Source organism: Schistocerca nitens, chromosome 11, assembly GCF_023898315.1.
Source record: "Schistocerca nitens isolate TAMUIC-IGC-003100 chromosome 11, iqSchNite1.1, whole genome shotgun sequence".
Classification (NCBI taxonomy): domain Eukaryota; kingdom Metazoa; phylum Arthropoda; class Insecta; order Orthoptera; family Acrididae; genus Schistocerca; species Schistocerca nitens.
This window is the reverse complement of record NC_064624.1, coordinates 77,459,482-77,465,593: the sequence shown is the minus strand read 5'-3', so window position 1 is coordinate 77,465,593 and position 6,112 is coordinate 77,459,482. Positions and strand designations below refer to the sequence as shown.

The 6,112-nt window shown below is 50.2% G+C and overlaps 1 pseudogene; it reads left to right on the top strand.

The window, feature by feature from the left end:
• Positions 1 to 3,675: 3,675 nt before the first annotated feature.
• LOC126214029 (5S ribosomal RNA) lies at positions 3,676 to 3,793 on the top strand (annotated as a pseudogene).
• Positions 3,794 to 6,112: the final 2,319 nt, after the last annotated feature.

Genomic DNA, 6,112 nt, shown 5'->3' with positions numbered 1-6,112 from the left:
GACATGCAAAACTGAGTACATACTAACTGCCCCACATTCGTTGAAAATGCATTTCGCAAAATTGTATATACGTACATACATAGTATACACGCATACACATATACATATCCAGCGGTTACAGGCCGTGCAGATCACGTGCTGCTTCCACACACTGCCTCCGTTCTCCTCTGTCCTCTGTTTTGTGCTCCGTTCCTCCAGGTATCTTCAATCACAAGGGCTGGCAGATACCTTGCCTGGTCATCCATCCAGCGCTACCTCAGTCAGCCTATGGGTCCTTCGGTGTTTTATTTTCCCTCAAGTGCCTTCTTCACGTGTTTTCCGTCTGGCATTCGGGCTACATGGCCTGCCCACTGCATTCTTTTGCTCTTCATTTTCTGTAGAATTGTCGGTTGTTGCATCAAGCGGTAGATTTGCTCATTCTTCCTCCTTTTCCATCCTTATTTATATGAGATCGGTCCCCACATTGCCGGCCGCGGTGGTCTAGCGGTTCTGGCGCTGCAGTCCGGAACCGCGGGACTGCTACGGTCGCAGGTTCGAATCCTGCCTCGGGCATGGGTGTGTGTGATGTCCTTAGGTTAGTTAGGTTTAAGTAGTTCTAAGTTCTAGGGGACTTATGACCTAAGATGTTGAGTCCCATAGTGCTCAGAGCCATTTGGTCCCCACATCTTCCTCATTACTCTTCGTTCAAATATTAACAGTTTTTCCTTCTCTCACGCAGTCGTGCTCCAGGTTTCGAGCCGTACATGAGAGCTGGTCCTATTACTGTGTTATATACTCCCATCTCAGTATTCGTTGATATTGATTTTAAGCTGAGTGGCTCCCTGACTGAATACTCGCATTTCATTCCCACTGCTACTCTTTCCCTCGTGTCCGTCTCTATGATGTTGTGGCTGGTTAACCACGATCCCAAGTACACATGTTTTTGGATGGGGTCCGGCTTTACCAAAACACAATTTTGTTTTGCATCCCAAACATGTTTCACTGCAGTTGCAGCGTCATCAGTGGACTTCTACTTTATGTCTGTTACAACATAAAGAATGTTCCTTTCTGCTTGTACACATGTAAATATTAGTTTTTAAAATCGTAATTACAAATTTTTTTGAAGAACACATAAAGTTGTGTATTCGTACCATTTTACCGTATGGTGTGGTTTTCCTGAGGTATTATGTTTTTATAGTGCCTGTTTCCTTCACAGTTTGTCATCTGCGGCCATATGCAACTTAATGTAGACAAATTATTTAAATAATAATTACGATTTGGAAAATGTTATGGCTATGCCTGAAGTTAATTAATTTTCTACGTCGAAGGCTGTGTGTAAGTAAGTGTGTGCGTGTGCGTCTGTGTGTCTATTTACATTATTTTTCACTTACGTTTTCTTTTTCCCTCACCTTCTTCACTGTGAAGTTCTCTATATCGAGCTGTCACTGTTATTGTTCCATTTTTTCACTGTTTACCAGCTGTAAAATCAAGATGGCGGACATTTGAACAGTTAGTGTTCCTGGCTGTTGTTTTGAATCTTTCAGAGGCTTGTGTGTGTGTGTGTGTGTGTGTGTGTGTGTGTGTGTGTGTGTGTGTGTGTGAAGGGTAATGGGAGGGGGGGGGGGTTCTACAGAACAGAGTTCCACTACAGACAACAGTGTATTCTGTATTCATTTATTTTTTGCTAAACCATACGTATTGTTAAAGCAAATGCGGACAAAAAAGCTTCAATCTCAAGATGATAAGATTCCAAGTACTTGAACCGGTGAACTCTCTCGAGTATGATGCCATCTACACTCCTGGAAATTGAAATAACAACACCGTGAATTCATTGTCCCAGGAAGGGGAAACTTTATTGACACATTCCTGGGGTCAGATACATCACATGATCACACTGACAGAACCACAGGCACATAGACACAGGCAACAGAGCATGCACAATGTCGGCACTAGTACAGTGTATATCCACCTTTCGCAGCAATGCAGGCTGCTATTCTCGCATGGAGACGATCGTAGAGATGCTGGATGTAGTCCTCTGGAACGGCTTGCCATGCCATTTCCACCTGGCGCCTCAGTTGGACCAGCGTTCGTGCTGGACGTGCAGACCGCGTGAGACGACGCTTCATCCAGTCCCAAACGTGTTCAATGGGGGACAGATCCGGAGATCTTGCTGGCCAGGGTAGTTGACTTACACCTTCTAGAGCACGTTGGGTGGCACGGGATACATGCGGACGTGCATTGTCCTGTTGGAACAGCAAGTTCCCTTGCCGGTCTAGGAATGGTAGAACGATGGGTTCGATGACGGTTTGGATGTACCGTGCACTATTCAGTGTCCCCTCGACGATCACCAGTGGTGTACGGCCAGTGTAGGAGATCGCTCCCCACACCATGATGCCGGGTGTTGGGCCTGTGTGCCTCGGTCGTATGCAGTCCTGATTGTGGCGCTCACCTGCACGGCGCCAAACACGCATACGACCATCATTGGCACCAAGGCAGAAGCGACTCTCATCGCTGAAGACGACACGTCTCCATTCGTCCCTCCATTCACGCCTGTCGCGACACCACTGGAGGCGGGCTGCACGATGTTGGGGCGTGAGCGGAAGACGGCCTAACGGTGTGCGGGACCGTAGCCCAGCTTCATGGAGACGGTTGCGAATGGTCCTCGCCGATACCGCAGGAGCAACAGTGTCCCTAATTTGCTGGGAAGTGGCGGTGCGGTCCCCTACGGCACTGCGTAGGATCCTACGGTCTTGGCGTGCATCCGTGCGTCGCTGCGGTCCGGTCCCAGGTCGACGGGCACGTGCACCTTCCGCCGACCACTGGCGACAACATCGATGTACTGTGGAGACCTCACGCCCCACGTGTTGAGCAATTCGGCGGTACGTCCACCCGGCCTCCCGCATGCCCACTATACGCCCTCGCTCAAAGTCCGTCAACTGCACATACGGTTCACGTCCACGCTGTCGCGGCATGCTACCAGTGTTAAAGACTGCGATGGAGCTCCGTATGCCACGGCAAACTGGCTGATACTGACGGCGGCGGTGCACAAATGCTGCGCAGCTAGCGCCATTCGACGGCCAACACCGCGGTTCCTGGTGTGTCCGCTGTGCCGTGCGCGTGATCATTGCTTGTACAGCCCTCTCGCAGTGTCCAGAGCAAGTATGGTGGGTCTGACACACCGGTGTCAATGTGTTCGTTTTTCCATTTCCAGGAGTGTATATCAAGAAGTTCTTGCTACTCTTATCTTCCACCTAATTGCACGAACTCTGATTTATCTTGATTCACCTTTGGCTCAACCTCCTTTGAGCAGTTGTCGATTGTCTGATGCGTTTTTTTCCAACTCTCGGTTTCATTCGCTTAGCAGTACAGTATCATCTGCATTTTGGAGACATTTGAAAGCACGGTCCACCTGCATTCCGGGCCGCTCATGTTGCCTACATTCCTTTATTAGTTTCTCTAAGAAGAACACCTCCGCGTCTGTCACCTGTCTCAGTCTCGAACAAGTCTGACATGACGCCTCGGAAACGTGCTGCTCCCTTTAACCAACCCATACAAGTTTGTGCCATTTTCTCTAGCTTCTCAGGGACTCTCAAGTCACTATAAAGGAACTTAATAATTTTTCTTATTGATAAATGTATAGATAATTATTCGACTCTCATGGCAAAGATGAGTTTGAAAAGTGGTTAACACTGGCGGCGCAACGGCCTTCCCGCAGTGGATACACCGGTTCCCGTCAAATCACCGAAGTTAAGCGCTGTCGGGCATGGCCGGCACTTGGATGGGTGACCATCCGGGCTGCCATGTGCTGTTGCCATTTTTCGGGGTGCACTCAGCCTCGTGATGTAAACTGAGGAGCTACTCGACCGAATAGCAGCGGCTCCGGACTAAGAAAACCGTCGTAAGGACCGGGAGAGCGGTGTGCTGACCACACGCCCCTCCTATCCGCATCCTCAGTTGAGGATGACACGGCGGTCGGATGGTTCCGATGGGCCACTTATGGTCTGAAGACGGAGTGCGCTAAGACAAACGAAGATTTACGCTATTCGTTTATTAGTTTTAGTAATAGTTACCTTTCGTTGTTCACATGCCCTGATGGTAGGACATAGTGTGTAATCCCTAGTGAAATTATGGTAAATAATGAAAGCAACTTCTGAAGCAATGCGACTCTCCCATTTACAATACCATGGATACCAGTTCCTGTAACTCTGGAAGATTTATATTACACTCCTGGAAATGGAAAAAAGAACACATTGACACCGGTGTGTCAGACCCACCATACTTGCTCCGGACACTGCGAGAGGGCTGCACAAGCAATGATCACACGCACGGCACAGCGGACACACCAGGAACCGCGGTGTTGGCCGTCGAATGGCGCTAGCTGCGCAGCATTTGTGCACCGCCGCCGTCAGTGTCAGCCAGTTTGCCGTGGCATACGGAGCTCCATCGCAGTCCTTAACACTGGTAGCATGCCGCGACAGCGTGGACGTGAACCGTATGTGCAGTTGACGGACTTTGAGCGAGGGCGTATAGTGGGCATGCGGGAGGCCGGGTGGACGTACCGCCGAATTGCTCAACACGTGGGGCGTGAGGTCTCCACAGTACATCGATGTTGTCGCCAGTGGTCGGCGGAAGGTGCACGTGCCCGTCGACCTGGGACCGGACCGCAGCGACGCACGGATGCACGCCAAGACCGTAGGATCCTACGCAGTGCCGTAGGGGACCGCACCGCCACTTCCCAGCAAATTAGGGACACTGTTGCTCCTGGGGTATCGGCGAGGACCATTCGCAACCGTCTCCATGAAGCTGGGCTACGGTCCCGCACACCGTTAGGCCGTCTTCCGCTCACGCCCCAACATCGTGCAGCCCGCCTCCAGTGGTGTCGCGACAGGCGTGAATGGAGGGACGAATGGAGACGTGTCGTCTTCAGCGATGAGAGTCGCTTCTGCCTTGGTGCCAATGATGGTCGTATGCGTGTTTGGCGCCGTGCAGGTGAGCGCCACAATCAGGACTGCATACGACCGAGGCACACAGGGCCAACACCCGGCATGATGGTGCGGGGAGCGATCTCCTACACTGGCCGTACACCACTGGTGATCGTCGAGGGGACACTGAATAGTGCACGGTACATCCAAACCGTCATCGAACCCATCGTTCTACCATTCCTAGACCGGCAAGGGAACTTGCTGTTCCAACAGGACAATGCACGTCCGCATGTATCCCGTGCCACCCAACGTGCTCTAGAAGGTGTAAGTCAACTACCCTGGCCAGCAAGATCTCCGGATCTGTCCACCATTGAGCATGTTTGGGACTGGATGAAGCGTCGTCTCACGCGGTCTGCACGCCCAGCACGAACGCTGGTCCAACTGAGGCGCCAGGTGGAAATGGCATGGCAAGCCGTTCCACAGGACTACATCCAGTATCTCTACGATCGTCTCCATGGGAGAATAGCAGCCTGCATTGCTGCGAAAGGTGGATATACACTGTACTAGTGCCGACATTGTGCATGCTCTGTTGCCTGTGTCTATGTGCCTGTGGTTCTGTCAGTGTGATCATGTGATGTATCTGACCCCAGGAATGTGTCCCCTTCCTGGGACAATGAATTCACGGTGTTGTTATTTCAATTTCCAGGAGTGTATTTATTACGCGGCATTCATACTAACTCTCATTTCAAAATTACGACAGAGGCTGACGAAGTTTCTTACAATTTAATAGGGCGGTTACATGACGTTGTGCATTCTATACGCTATTCCTGCGGATTCTTGATGCTCGCGTATGCACGTCGGAAATCGACGAACGGAGTGTAGACATCTTTACCATATTCCCAGTGTTTTTCAAACAGTTGGCGTAGAGTGCGAAATCCATGAATTAAAGAAATTGAAATACAAGGTGTGGTGCTGTAGAAGGATATTGAAAATTACATGGACTGATAATAAATGAGAGATTCTTGGCCGAATCGACCCAGAAAAGAACATGTAGAACACTCTAACGAGAACATTATGTGTGACGATAGACCATGTGATGAGAAATCTTGGCATAACTCCCGTGACACTAGAACAGCTGCAGAGGGCAACAACTGTGGGTGAAGACAGATATTGGAACGCATCCAGTAAATAGTTGAGGACGTAGTTTCTCT